At 37.4% G+C, this 15145-nt stretch overlaps 1 protein-coding gene and 1 long non-coding RNA gene across 3 annotated transcripts in view; one reads left to right on the top strand and one right to left on the bottom strand.

Moving 5' to 3' along the window:
• Positions 1-4661: 4661 nt before the first annotated feature.
• LOC103479209 (uncharacterized) lies at positions 4662-5507 on the bottom strand. The gene is made up of 2 exons (XR_535916.3): positions 4878-5507; positions 4662-4785 (listed from the first exon to the last, which is right to left on the bottom strand). It is a non-coding gene; the product is annotated as an uncharacterized LOC103479209 (long non-coding RNA).
• Positions 5508-6027: 520 nt separating this feature from the next.
• The window catches only part of tmem68 (transmembrane protein 68), a 51780-nt gene continuing 42662 nt past the window's right edge, over positions 6028-15145 (top strand). The window contains exon 1 of one of the 2 annotated variants that reach the window (XM_008433518.3): positions 6028-6176. The gene's annotated coding sequence lies outside the window, so the exon portion shown is untranslated. The remainder of the gene's footprint in view (positions 6177-15145) is intronic. The other variant, XM_081597885.1, reaches the window with a different exon arrangement.

The raw sequence follows: 15145 nt of genomic DNA, 5'->3' as shown, positions 1-15145 counted from the left end.
CTGCAGTTAGATTACAATTTTAACATGAAATTCAACTTTTTGCGCATCAACAATGTTTGTGAACACAATTTTGCATGTTTCACATCTCAGGAAAAATCTTTCAAGACTTACAGTGTCTCCAGCTATGGTTAAACACATCATCATATGTGTATTGTTATTTAAACATCTGATAAGGCTAAGCAACTTCAAGTATGCAAGATCAAATCATGGTCATACTGATTTATTTAGTCCACTGCTTAAACTAGTGGACTTAACACATAGCACTTATGTGTTAATGAAAATGATGTCTTGCTTACAGCTAAGGAAAATATAACATTTTAGATTAGGATATTACATCACACCAATAAAAACACTAAACTGCTTTAAGGTTATTTTAAAGTGCTTTTAATTTGACAATACTCATCCCAAATTCTAATTTATTGAATATGACTACATATAACTGAGATTGATACTATTCATACGGTACAGAGCTGATATTAAAACAATAACCATATGGAAGCATCTAAACTTGACTGGCAGAAGAGCCAGAGGCCATGCCTCCCCCAGGGACCTTCAGACCTCCCTGAGGATCACGGCTAAGCAACATGTCAAACACTTAACATTCGATAGTCATTTGCATGATGTGTGTTAATTTTTTGGGACGTTGGAAGGATTTGTTCCCTTTATTGTGATTCAAGCTTTGTTTGGGTCCTAGTCTTTTTTGTAGAATATAACCACACTTTGGAACCCATAATGTGACCTCGGTCCAAAGTAGACTGATCTCGCTATTCTGTTGAGTTCTCCAGAGTTCTGGTATGACTTTATTACTTGATCTGAATGTCAAATGAACTACATTAGGACTATTTGTTTGGAAACACAGCGGATGCGTGTGCAAGCACAGGTGTTATGCCCAGAAAAGCACGCCTGCCCAAATTTGCATCCCCTGTCGCGGGAGCGCGAGGAAACGGAAATTTGCAATATCCGTTTCCTCGCATATTGACGAGGAAACGGATAAAATATGACCGAAGAGGAAATTTTAAATATATTTGTAACATTATCACGTTTCCTAACCATGTAATCCCTAATACGGTGGGTTTTATTTCGCAAATTATTTGAAATAAATACGGTTTTTACACTTTTATTGACACATGTGAGTCGAACTTTTTTTTTCAGTCCGTGTCTGTTGTAAACGTTCTCCGCAAATGGTTTGAAATTCTCTGCTTTGTCTTTTGATATAATAGTTCAAAAGCATTACAACAGAGACCCATTATGTAGAACATTTTATATCATGCTTCACTTCTGTTAATGTAGGAGGAAATGCAACTTAATTTATGAGCCTGAAAATATTTGCATCCGTCTTGTTGATATGAAACTTATAGCATTAGCTCAGAGAACAAGTGTATTTACGTAGAAGAGATTAAATCCTTTCAGCTCTTTATTTCCCCCAATTAGCACAGGGATGCATGTTTTGGCAATATAGATTTTGAGCCTGCACACAATATGCATCCCTTCTCTATTCCCCTCAAATATTATCCTATCGATATCAAACTTATACCAGCAGTTCTTGGAACTACTCAGATTATGTAGAAAAAGTTATTTCACTATTAACTCTTGAATTCTTCAAATTAGCACAGGGATGCGTTTTTGGGCAAAATTTCCAGCCTGCCAAAATACGCATCCCTTCTATATTCTCCTTAAATATTATTATTATAGTGATTTAAAACTTATACCAACAGTTCATGGAACTACTCAGATTATATAGAAAAAGTTATTTCACTCTTAACTCTCTAATTCTTGAAATTAGCACAGGGATGCATTTTTGGGCAATATGGATTTCCAGCCTGCCAAAATATGCATCCCCTCTCTATTCCCCTCAAATATTATCCAATTGATTTAAAACTTATAACAGCAGTTCTTGGAGCTACTCTCATTATGTAGAAAAAGTTATTTCACTATTAACTCTTGAATTCTTGAAATTAGCACAGGGATGCGTTTTTGGGCAAAATTTCCAGCCTGCCAAAATATGCATCCCTTATCAATTCCCCTCAAATATTATCCTATTGATTTAAAACTTATACCAACAGTTCATGGAACTACTCAGATTATATAGAAAAAGTTATTTCACTCTTAACTCCTTATTTCTCCAAGTTAGCACAGGGATGCGTTTTTGGGCAATATGGATTTCCAGCCTGCCAAAATATGCATCCCTTATCTATTCCCCTCAAATATTATCCTATTGATTTAAAACTTATACCAGCAGTTCTTGGAGCTACTCTCATTATGTAGAAAAAATTATTTCACTCTTAACTCTCTAATTCTTCTTGAAGAATTCAAGAGTTAATAGTGAAATAACTTTTTCTACATAATCTGAGTAGTTCCAAGAACTGCTGGTATAACTCTTTAATTCTTCAAATTAGCACTGGGATCCATATTGCCCCAAAATGCATCCCTGTGCTAACTTTGAGAAATAAAGACTTAAGAGTGAAATAACTTTTTCTATATAATCTGAGTAGTTCCATGAAGTGTTGGTATAAGTTTTAAATCAATAGGATAATATTTGAGGGGAATAGATAAGGGATGCATATTTGGCAGGCTGGAAATTTTGCCCAAAAACGCATACCTGTGCTAATTTAAAGAATTCAAGAGTTAATAGTGAAATAACTTTTTCTACATAATCTGAGTAGTTCCAAGAACTGCTGGTATAAGTTTTATATAGATAGGATAATATTTGAGGGGAATAGAGAAGGAATGCATATTGTGGCAGGCTCAAACTCTATATTGCCAAAACATGCATCCCTGTGCTAATTGGGGGAAATAAAGAGCTGAAAGGATTTAATCTCTTCTACGTAAATACACTTGTTCTCTGAGCTAATGCTATAGGTTTTTTATCAACAAGACGGATGCAAATATTTTTAGGCTCATAAATTAAGTTGCATTTCCTCCTACATTAACAGAAGTGAAGCATGATATAAAATGTTCTACATAATGGGTCTCTGTTGTAATGCTTTTGAACTATTATTATATCAAAAGACAAAGCAGAGAATTTCAAACCATTTGCGGAGAACGTTTACAACAGACACGGACTGAAAAAAAAGTTCGACTCACATGTGTCAATAAAAGTGTAAAAACCGTATTTATTTCAAATAATTTGCGAAATAAAACCCACCGTATTAGGGATTACATGGTTAGGAAACGTGATAATGTTACAAATATCTTTAAAATTTCCTCTTCGGTCATATTTTATCCGTTTCCTCGTCAATATGCGAGAGCTTAGAGCGATGCGCGCTCCCGCGACAGGGGATGCAAATTTGGGCAGGCGGGCTTTTCTGGGCATAACACCTGTTACCGGCTCTTGCTACAGTTAAGTTGCGCAGCATCCGCTGTGTTTAAAAACAAGTAATCCCTCTAGGATCTCAGTTTGCTATTATTCAAACATAAATAAATTATTAAGATTAACTCACCTGTATGATCCCCATGCAGCAAAACTGAAGAAGGTTTTTGTCTAAAAATCCATCATCAAAGTAACCGTTGTCTCTGATGTCTCCAAAAAGGGACAACCAGAACTCCACACATTAGTTGCGAAGGAAACGCCACCAATATTCAATTCTTTGATTAGCTGTACTTGCTCCTTCCAGGTAACTGTCAAGGGTCTCGTTTGGTTCCGTGGGTACAAGGAAACGCTGGAAACTTCTCACATGGCCATTTTCGGTTCCAAGATCACCACGTACAACTCTAGGGCAGCCATTTAAACGCTGCACCGCTTCGATGTAATACCCCCCGTAATACCTTTGGATTATTACTTGTTGTGTAAGCATTAAGCCAGATTATTTTTCTTGAAAACCCATCAATACTTGCGTTGATGCATATTCCATATGGTTTAAGTTTGTCGTAGTGCCAGATGAAGTTTGGTCCTTTTGAGAAGTAACTTCTCCGTCTGAGACATCTTGCCTGCCTCAGTGCTACCCCTTGGGGATCCAATTTCTTCAACACCAAGCGCACATCTTTTCTCACACGAAGTCCATGCTCTCTGCATTTAGCGTACATCCATCGGTAACCGTGAAGCTGTCCAGAGGACTGTAGCTGGTTATTAATGAATTCTACCAAAACTGCCAAGTCGGAAAAGGACTTGAGCCGAATGAGTCCCCGCGCTCTGAAAACTCTCTTCAGATGTCTCTCACCAATACAAAATCCATGTCTGCTGTCAAGCACTGATTTAATGTGTTTATACTTAAGCCCAAGCTCGAAATAAAAATCTATATATCTACCCCATGGGTGGGTGTCCTCCATCACTGTGATTAGGTCGTTATGATGTCGGGATCTCGAGATAATAAGTTGGGATCTCGAGATCTCGACTTAGTTTCTCGGGATCTCGAGATAATAAGTCGGGATTTCTTTCCTATTTTTTCTTCTCCATGTCCCCTTAGGGGCTCCGTAGCAAACGGGAAAAGACCTAGCAGAAATACAGCGAGCGGAAAAGGGAGAAGCAAAAAAAGACTAAGCAAATTATCTATTTTTCTTGACAAAAACGCATGTTTAGTGGAAATTAAAAAGAAAATGTATACATTACTTGACGGAAACTCATGTGTAAGGAAAAGGAAAAACTAAATATATATGCTTTTATTTCTTATCAAAATATATATTTATGTGTTACGACCACTTGTGGTGCAATAAAACAACCAATATAAAAAGGACAATATTTATTAGTACAAAATAAGAGGATGTATATTTGCAAAACAATAAGTAAACAAAATAAATGAAAAACTATGGAAAAAGGAAATCAAAAGGAACAGCAGGGTGCAGCAACAACTGCAAAAACAAAGAAACAAAAATTACCAAAACGCCTATTAAATCTTTGAAATATAACCATGCAATTCAATTAAAAATTAAACAAAGCCTACCTGCAGCGTCGATCAACCACACGCCCAGGTAAAGCACTTGTCAAATTACGACATGTAGTGTGGCCCTATATAAAGAACACCAAACACTGAGTTGATATAAATCAAATTAAAAGAGTTTTGTCTTTACAATAAAAAGCACACACAAACCTGATGACAAACAGTGGAAGGCGTGGGCCAACACACCTGGTCCAACACAGAGGAGATTGACAATCTGCCACCAGTCCCGACAGCTTCCCTTTTATGGGCGCTCGAGATGTGGAGGCAGCGACCCCTGGTGGTTCCACCTGTTACATATGCTTTTATTTATTCCTTTATTTATATATTTATTCTTTTATTTGTATATTTATTCTTTTATTTCTTATTATGTCAGTTTTGGTCCTCCAAAGGTGTTTAGAGAAAATGGTGAGGACAGCTTAGAGATCCATTGGGACTGAGCTTCGTTCCATCTTTGACACCGCCCGCACTCGCTGCCTGTCCAGGGTTTGTTCATTTACAAGACTCCATCCATCCTCAGCATGGCTTATTTTCCCTGCTGCCCTCTGGAAAAAGGTTCAGCAGTTTCAAATGCAGAACAACCAGATTCCCCATCAGCTCATCCCTCATGCCATTAGACTACTAAACCCCCATTAGTTTTATTTTACATATTTATAGATACTTATTATTATTAATTTTATTATTATTATTATTATTATTATTATTATTATTATTATTATTATTATTATTATAAATGTACAGTTGAATGACAATAAAGTCAGTCTATTTCTAAAGCATTTTGAACTACCTTGTTGCTGAAAATATACAAATATACTTGACTTAAAAGAAAATTTGTTTTACAGGATTTAAAGATAGGCTAGAGAATTAGGAGGATGATCACTAGATTTTAAACTAGGAACACTGGACGTTTTGCTACTATACGGTAATGGGACATCATACAAGTAGAGGTACATTTTAAAACGATGAAACAATAGAACACGTTATTTAATGTATCAAAGACACAGTTAAATCAAAGACATAGTTTCGATGATGACGCTATTACAAGGTTGTTATATGTCAGTAACTGCCTTAATAACGACAATATACAGTACATGTTTAGATCTTAGTTCACACTCCTTACCAGTCGATGGCAGCAATGCGCCTTCGTTGTTTGTCAACTGCCATTGCACTCCAGAAGAAGAATCTGAAACAGAAACCTCAGGCTTTGGGATGGATGTTAACTTTCCGATATTTGGGATGTGATCGGACAAATGCGGTGAAGTGGTCATTTAGTCTGTCTTTTCACAGAGTAACAATATCATCCAGGTATTTGTTTTATAATTCTGTTTTCTTAAATTTGATCGATATATGTAGACGTATGCTTAGTCAACTTTCAGTTTCCAGCTCTACTAATACCAGCAGACACGCTTTCATCCAGTCTGCTGGTATTATGTTCGGTGTTGTTCACTCTCTCTACAGCACGCGCAGGTTGTACAGTAAACAGAGACGCAACCACATTGCTTGATGAAATAAGATTGTCTTGTTATATACTTCCGCCTTGACACAACAAAGTTGTCGTTTGAATCAGTGCAGAGAAGAGCTGGCCATATCATAATGATGTGCTTTTATAATCAATATCGGCTGCTTTTAGAAAAATAATCTATTCTGTGCTGCTTCCCAGAGATGCCATGCATTTATTTTTTCCTATAATACAAAGCCTTATTCTATAAAGAAGAGTTACTTTATTTCAGTAGTTCAGTAAAACATAGATTTATACATTCTGTTAATTCTGATGATTTTCTGCTTACAATTAAAAAACTAAGAATATTACATTAGAATATTCTAATGTTAAGTATTATTAATGTTATTAATTTGAGCTTAATGACAATAAGCCCAAATTAATGTTGTTGCTTATTAAGTAATTTTGTTATTCAGAGGATTTATTAGGTACCTTCAAGAAACGAGCCTAATTAAAGCCGCAAGTGGCGTGGTACAGCCCGCCAGCCACCGCAGACGCTCTCGCGCAGTTCACGCACCAGTCCGCCAGCCAGGCGATATGCACAGATGCGTTCGCCGGCGCTCCCTGAGGACGCATGAAAAATCTGGTGCAGATTTTTCATGCACCAGTGAGGAGATATATTAATGTATTATCCTAGAGTGTGCAGTGGAATCAAACTACAATGTAATGCTATTGGACTCTTCAGAGATTCATTCATAACACATTTGGTGCAAATCGGAAAATGCATGTGTGATTTAGCGACAATCATATGGTACGGCGAAGGATTAAAATTCATCATTCGGCCACACCCACAAGGTTTAGCCAGCAGCCAGCATTGACAGACTTCATCATCATGTCATTTATGTCACTTGACACAAGTTTAAACCCATATGAATCAAAGAGTAAAAGTAAGATATCCAGCAGAAAAAACAGATGTCTGATGCAGCTGTGACCTTTTATGTGGAAGTTATTGCACCTTGATGTTTCATGGCGAATAGTCAAAGTTTGACACTTAGCCACGCCCACATGCTTTGATGTACGACAAATCTTTTGATAACTTTTGACCTTCAATGGCTCAAGAGTGTGCTGAGTGATTCTGAAGTTTTTATCTCAAAAGCTGTAGGACGAGTTTGACCAGATGCGTCTACAAAATGACATTGCAGCTTTGATCCAAATTGGCCCACTTCCTGTTGGGTTTGGACCATGGCTCCAAGAGACCTTTTTGTAGGTATTGACAAGACACACATGTGTACCAAGTTTCATAATTCTAGGTTAAAGCATAGTTTGGGGCTGATCATTTAAAATATTCTAGAGCGCTGTAGAGAAATTAGGCCACGCCCAAAAACGATTGTTGTGCATTTCTGTTGATGGATGGACAAGGATCGATCCCAGTGAGTTTCGTGCAGCTTGGCTCAAATATGTGGAATTCAGAGCCAAACGTATGGCAACTACATCACCTGTAACTTTGCCACGGTGCCACGCCGTGAAGAAGCTCTGGTGAGGTCTTCAATTAGTTTATTGAGTATTAACTGTTTTTAATTTTTAAATAAACTATTTTTATTATAAGAGCAGCAGGTCAGGGAAGACATAGGAGAACCAGGTGGAGTTTCAGGGTGTGAAGATATAAAAATTATATTAATTATAATAGAACCACAAAGGAGAACAGGTGGAGACTGATGTCAGGTTGATTAATAACGTCTCAATATTTTGTTCTTTATTTCCACTCTATAAGGGTTAGGAGACATGAAAAGAAAAGCGCTTGAGGAGAGGTTTAAAAATAAATGAGTGAATATTTTTGCTATCGGAAATAGGTAAATAGTTGAGATGTATAACTTAAACATCTGAAATTTGTTACGTTGTTTAAATTCTCATTCTGTATGATAAAAACTTACTATTTTTATCTTTAGTTCACATTTTGACACTGAACATAACTGTAGTGTCTGTTGTAAATCCATGAATCCATGCAGGAACATCAGGCTGCAGAGAGTCAGAGGAAGGCAGAGACAGAAACACATAGCTGTAGATATTTTAGTGAAATGTTTGTGGCTGAAAATGACAGGAGAAAAAAACATTTAGGTTTTTTGCCTCAGTGTTTTTCATGGCTCTTCTTTGGTAAGTTACTGAATGCAGTGCTGGAAAGTGAGACCGAGTTATCAGTGACAAGCTAAGATATGTTAGAAGTGAAAAGTATCATTTTTATTTATTTTGTACAAATTGTTGCACTGATGTAGAGTGTTGTTCAAGAAGAACAAAACTTGTTTTTTAGATTTTATCTTTGTGTCATGAAGTGGTGAAGGAGGTGAGTGAGAATGCAGGCAGGACCCAGGATGTAGTGAGGATGATGTCTTTAATACTCAAAAGCATCTCAAACAGTCCAGGAACATACAACACGGCAGAGTGGAAACAAATTACTCAGCACTGGCAGCAACTAAACAAAGACTGACAAATAAGAGCTATTGCTGGCACAGGACTTTACAGTTCTCCGCAACGACTACAGCTAAACTACAAAACTACTTATTAAACTGACAACATACAAGACAGCTTAGACAGATTGGTACGACAAACGACATTTGACGAGGACCCAGGTGGACAACAGGTGGACTTAAATACACAGGGAGGGTAATCAGGGAATGAGACACACCTGGGAAGCAATCAACAGGGAAGACAGGACAGGGACAGGGTTAAACACAGAAAACCTCAAAATTAAATACACAGAAAATACAGAACACAACACTTTACTGGTCAAACTGACATATTGAGTTTAAAACTGCTGAGTCCTATTTTATGATTTGTTTTTTACTTTGGTTTTAGAAAGAGGCAGAACCTGTTCAATTGCCAGGCAATTTATATCAATGCATTTTGACCAATAATCAAATGTCTTTTGACCAATAAGATATATCAGAATCTGGTAGTCTCTGTGCTACCAGAGCATTTATCTTGCTAGTTGTGAGGCAAATGATAAAGTGAGTGCTCATCCTGGAATGACAGTCATTATGGTATGTGGATGCATATTTAATCTGATTATTGGACTGCAAATAGTAACGTGTTAAATTACTTGTTACTGAAACAAGGGGTCAGATTAGAGTAACGCGTTACTGACGTGTTGATGGCACAATAGTTTGACATTTCTGCTCAAGTCTTTTACTGATAGTCAGGTTTCCGATATACGTCCCCCCAATGACAGACTCGTTCCTACGCCCTTGTCAATACATATTTATATAAATATACAAACACAAATAAATAATGATTAATAATGACACAGATTAATAATGATTAATACTGAATAATACAGCCTAATACAGGTCCTTCTAAAAAAATTAGCATATTGTGATAAAGTTCATTATTTTCCACAATGTTATGATAAAAATTAAACTGTAATATATTTTAGATTATTACACACCAACTGAAATATTTCAGGTCTTTTATTGTTTTAATACTGATGATTTTGGCGTACAGCTCATGAAAACCCAAAATCCCCGTCTCAAAAAATGAGCATATTTCATCCGACCAATAAAAGAAAAGTGTTTTAATACCAAAAAAGTCAGCCTTCAAATAATTATGTTCAGTTATGCACTCAATACTTGGTCAGGAATCCTTTTGCAGCCTTCAATGCCACGTGGCATGGAGGCAATCAGCCTGTGGCACTTCTGAGGTGTTATGGAGCCCAGGATGCTTCGATAGCAGCCTTAAGCTCATCCAGAGTGTTGGATCTTGCATCCCTCAACTTTCTCTTCACAATATCCCACAGATTCTCTATGGGGTTCAGGTCAGGAGAGTTGGCAGGCCAATTGAGCACAGTAATACCATGGTCAGTAATACCAGTGGTTTTGGCACTGTGAGCAGGTACCAGGTCGTGCTGAAAAATGTAATCTTCATCTCCATAAAGCTTTTCAGCAGATGGAAGCATGAAGGGCTCCAAAATCTCCTGATAGCTGCTGCATTGACCCTGCCCTTGATGGAACAAAGTGGACCAACACCAGCAGCTGACATCGTTGCCCAGACCATCACTGACTGTGGCTACTTGACACTGGACTTCTGGCATTTTGGCATTTCCTTCTCCCCAGTCTTCCTCCCAGATTCTGGCACCTTGATTTCCGAATGACATGCAAAATTTGCTTTCATCCGAAAAAAGTACTTTGGACCACTGAGCAACAGTCCAGTGCTGCTTCTCTGTAGCCCAGGTCAGATGCTTCTGCCGCTGTTTCTGGTTCAACAGTGGCTTGATCTGGGGAATGCAGCACCTGTAGCCCATTTCCTGCACATGCCTGTGCACGGTGGCTCTGGATGTTTCTACTCCTGACTCAGTCCACTGCTTCCACAGGTCCCCCAAGGTCTGGAATTGGCCCTTCTCCACAATCTTCCTCAGGGTCCGGTCACCTCTTCTCGTTGTGCAGTGTTTTCTGCCACATTTTTTCCTTCCCACAGATTTCCCACTGAGGTACCTTGATACAATACTCTGCGAACAGCCTATTCGTTCAGAAATTTCTTTCTGTGTCTTACCGTCTTGCTTGAGGGTGTCAGTGATGGCCTTCTGGACAGCAGTCAGGTCAGCAGTCTTACCCATGATTGCGGTTTTGAGTAATGAACCAGGCTGGGAGTTTTTAAAAGCCTCAGGAATCTTTTGTAGTTGTTTAGAGTTACTTTGTTGATTCAGATGATCAGGTTAACTGCTCGTTCAGAGAACCTTTTCATGATATGCGATTTTTTTGAGATAGGATTTTGGGTTTTCATGAGCTGTGTGCAAAAATCATCAGTATTAAAACAAAGACCTGAAATATTTCAGTTGGTGTGCAATGAATCTAAAATATATGACAGTTAAATTTTTATCATTACATTATGGAAAATAATTAACTTTATCACAATATGCTAATTTTTTGAGAAGGACCTGTATATATTCTAGTTCTAGCTTCAAAGTGATTCAGCAGCTGAGATTGAGTCCAAAATCCGATGCGAAATTCATCTGTGCTGCAGTGAATCCGTCTCTCTTTAAAAATATCTCCCTCTTCTTCCTCACATCGTGTCTTTATGTAACCTTTGTTAAGAAAATAAATTTAAAATATGCTAGTTTTAAAACTTAACCACATGTACAATGTTATGTAAAATTAGCAGCGTTTTAAAATAAGAAAATTTGGTTCTAAATTGCCTCCATGGGCATCTCATTTGTAGGATGTTCATATTAAATATAACACAATAAGTTGAATTAAAATAGTTTAGTTTTAGTCTTCTATAATTTAAAACACAGTTCTTAACCTCTCTGGACTGAGCAGGCATTCACAGGGCGTCGTGGCTGTTTGTGTGAGTTTAACCTTTTGACCATCTTGATAAGATTTAAACCGCTGGTGTAAAGCTGAATACAACATAGAATATATGTAAAACACATAATCTAATTTGTAATCTCTCCTAGTTGTTAACAACATGTCTTGATTGAAATAGCCTATAGTTTTCAGATTAATAACTTATTCTGCCCTATTGACCTTTACGTTACCTGTAGTTACTGCAGATTGCTTGCTAGATCTTCTGATCTGCCCTTTGTCCGTGTGGGAAAGAATCAGGAGAAGTTCCATCTTTCACACTGATCTGTGAAAAGCCATAAAAAAGCATGAGTTCAGGCCATGCTTTTGGCATGGCCTGAACTTTGGAAGCAGAGCTTTCAAAGTGGAAGCTCTGCTTCCACTTTGTTTAGATGAAGGAGACAACTGGTGTTTGATCTTGAAAAGAAATTTTAGGGAGTTTCTAACTTTTAAGAGTGTCCAAGACAGCTCCTCGTTGGATGAGCAAAGATACGCCTTATTTGAATAAATTAAAGAGAAGAATACGCCTTTACTATAAAAATTTGTGCACATGAGGAACAAACTAGATTTGCTTTTGCAACTCTCCAGAGGTCTTTGCCTTTCTTTCTTTCTTTCTTTCTTTCTTTCTTTCTTTCTTTCTTTCTTTCTTTCTTTCTTTCTTTCTTTCTTTCTTTCTTTCTTTCTTTCTTTCTTTCTTTCTTTCTTTCTTTCTTTCTTTCTTTCTTTCTTTCTTTCTTTCTTTCTTTCTTTCTATTGGTCTCAGGTAAATGAATGTCTGTTTTAGTGTGTTTGAAGTGTCTATGTTGTCAATGTGATTTTATACTTTTAAATGTTAGAATAAACTCTGAAAATGTATGATGTGGAGCATTGACTGTCATCTCTGTGTGGCTTTTGTTTCCACGCATGGAATCATTGAATCCAGGAGCACAAGAGAATATAATGAGCCAGAAGTTAATGATTTTATTTTCTACACCAGCGTTTCCCAACCCTGGTCCTCAAGGCACACTGACCTGCATGTTTTAGATGTTGCCCTGCAACAGCACACATGATTTCAATTTATGGATGATTAAAAGGGTTTTGCTGAATTGCAATCATCTGAACGGGGTGTGTTGAAGCAGGGGAACATCTAAAACATGCAGGTCAGTATGCCTTGAGGACCAGGGTTGGGAAACACTGCTCTACACCTTCAAAACAGAAACGGAAGATTTGGGAGCTATCTTACAGAGTGAAAGAATTACACATACATAATAGTCTTTACCACCTGTGTAAACTTTGCTAATGAATGTTATAACAAGTAATATAAGTTTTATAATATACGTTACACTGTCACATTTCTAATGTAGGCTCTTGTGTTAGATAATCTAAGCCAATGTTAGAGCATAATTATTTTTTAGATTTACAGAATCTCAGCCTTCATAGCGGGGCTGAACCCCGGTATTACTCCAAGCACTGTAGCTAATATTACCTCGTATCTCACCAGTGGACATAAATACAGTAAAGTAATATTCTAATCACAATAATATGTCCATCTCACTTGTGAAATGTTGTCTGTCGAGCCCTCACATCAATAGCCAATCGATCCGAACAACAATATCCCTCAGTGCTGAGTAAGGTTGCCACCTTTCAGAGATCAAAGTAAGAGACGCCCACCACGGTGTGTCACCCTACTTTCATGGTGGGATGGCCGCTGCAGTGATAGACAATATTTATGGCAATGTTATTTGTTTTTAAAAAGTGATCCAGAGGGGGTGCTGTGATGGCGAAGGCGCAAAGCACAACCCACATATTGAGGCTTTAGCCATCGTGGCGGTGGTCACAGGCTGCATGTCTTCCCCCTGTCTCGTTACCCACTTTCCTGTCAAACTACTTCCAAATAAAGGCAACTATAGCCAACAAAACCTTTTTAAAAAATAGTGATCCAGAGAGTAATCATTCATACATGGAGTACTCCAAAATTGTACTCCAATCAGAACAGCACACTTTAAACATGTTTAATTAAGCAAGTGCAAAATGTATTTGGTAAACTGCTCAGGTTCTGATTAACTGATTATAACACCTAATTTAATAATCACAATGTGTCCTCAAACAGAGCTCCAAAAGTATAAAAGTTATGTGAAAATTCTGGTATTGTAAAGAGTATTACTAAAATATTTATACAAATAAGTAGTTAGGCTTGGAGGCTGGTTCTAGACAAATTTACCACTAGGGCCAAGGTAGTCAGTGTTTTTCCATGGCGACACTTAAAAAAGGATGAAACAAAAAAACAGCAATATTTCATCATTTGATAAATCAAGTAAGCCAAAGAGCCACTTGTGTTTCCAGAGATCCAGGTTGCAGATCCTGATCTAGCAGATGGAAAGTATGATCCTATCTCAATATAGCAGCTAAAAGTGCAGCACTATAATTTTCAATTCATTGTTAAAATAAAATTGTGAAGGTTAAAAAAAAATCCACCTCTGAATATTAACAAAATACATTTACTTAGCACAATTTCTTCTGTACCCCTGCTGGCCCTCATCTAGAACCGCCCCTGGGCAGGTCTGTGTCTAACATTAATAATACATTAAATGACCACTGAACACTGAATTAATAAAATATATCAACATTTCTTAATAAAACAAACAGAAAGCCCTAACAAATCTTTTTAAAGTAGAAAATATTTATGCATTTACTGTTAATCTCATAGTATGATTTGTTCTTTAAATGACCATTTGTATTATTTTGGCTGATACGACTATACATTAAATAAGCAAATAATTGATTATCTAATAATCAAACCATAACAATCTACTAAAACCACAATAAGAAACTTAATCAATCATAGCAAAATATTCTGTACCATGTCAGCCTCAGGAGATGATTGAGGGATGAAGAGATGCTGATGTCTGGTTCTTTAGGTTCTAACCGGGTCTTAAGTGTTCCTCTCCTGATCCATTCTGTCTTACATCATGCAGCACTGCACACCGTGCCAGGACGAACACATTTGTTTTAATTGCCTGTATTCATCTTCACTAACATGTTCAGCCTGGGATTTGAGTCTTCCCTCTCACGTCCGTATCTTTACGAGAGGTTTTGGTTCTAAGGATGGTGGAGAATCGGGTTGAGGATGTTTTAAAAAGATGCGGTCGATAGCAGCTCACCGTGGCTGCGTAGTGTCCATCTCTATTCAACTGCAAGAGCGTCGGTCCATAGCTTTCTTGGGCTCCTTTAGCTCACACCACGGCAATTTAGCTGACCTTTATATATCCTGTGTTTTATTTTGGTCATTATTGTTACAATTAGTCTTGATGTGTGACATAGGCATGTCTATGGGACATTTATAGAAATACAGAACAAATCGCGTCCTGTATCAGTTCAATACAGGACGCAACATTTAACAGCCAAAAGCGGGACGATTCCGTATTTTAAGGGACGGGTGGCAACCCTAATGTGAAGTAATGCCATTTATACAAAATACATTAAAGTGAATTTACTGCACATTTAAGTGAGATTTGTCAACACTATCC

This window comes from Poecilia reticulata, chromosome 17, assembly GCF_904066995.2.
Source record: "Poecilia reticulata chromosome 17, P_reticulata-male-v2, whole genome shotgun sequence".
Lineage (NCBI taxonomy): Eukaryota > Metazoa > Chordata > Actinopteri > Cyprinodontiformes > Poeciliidae > Poecilia > Poecilia reticulata.
The sequence above is the reverse complement of the archived record's forward strand: the minus strand, read 5'-3'. Positions and strand labels throughout refer to the sequence as shown.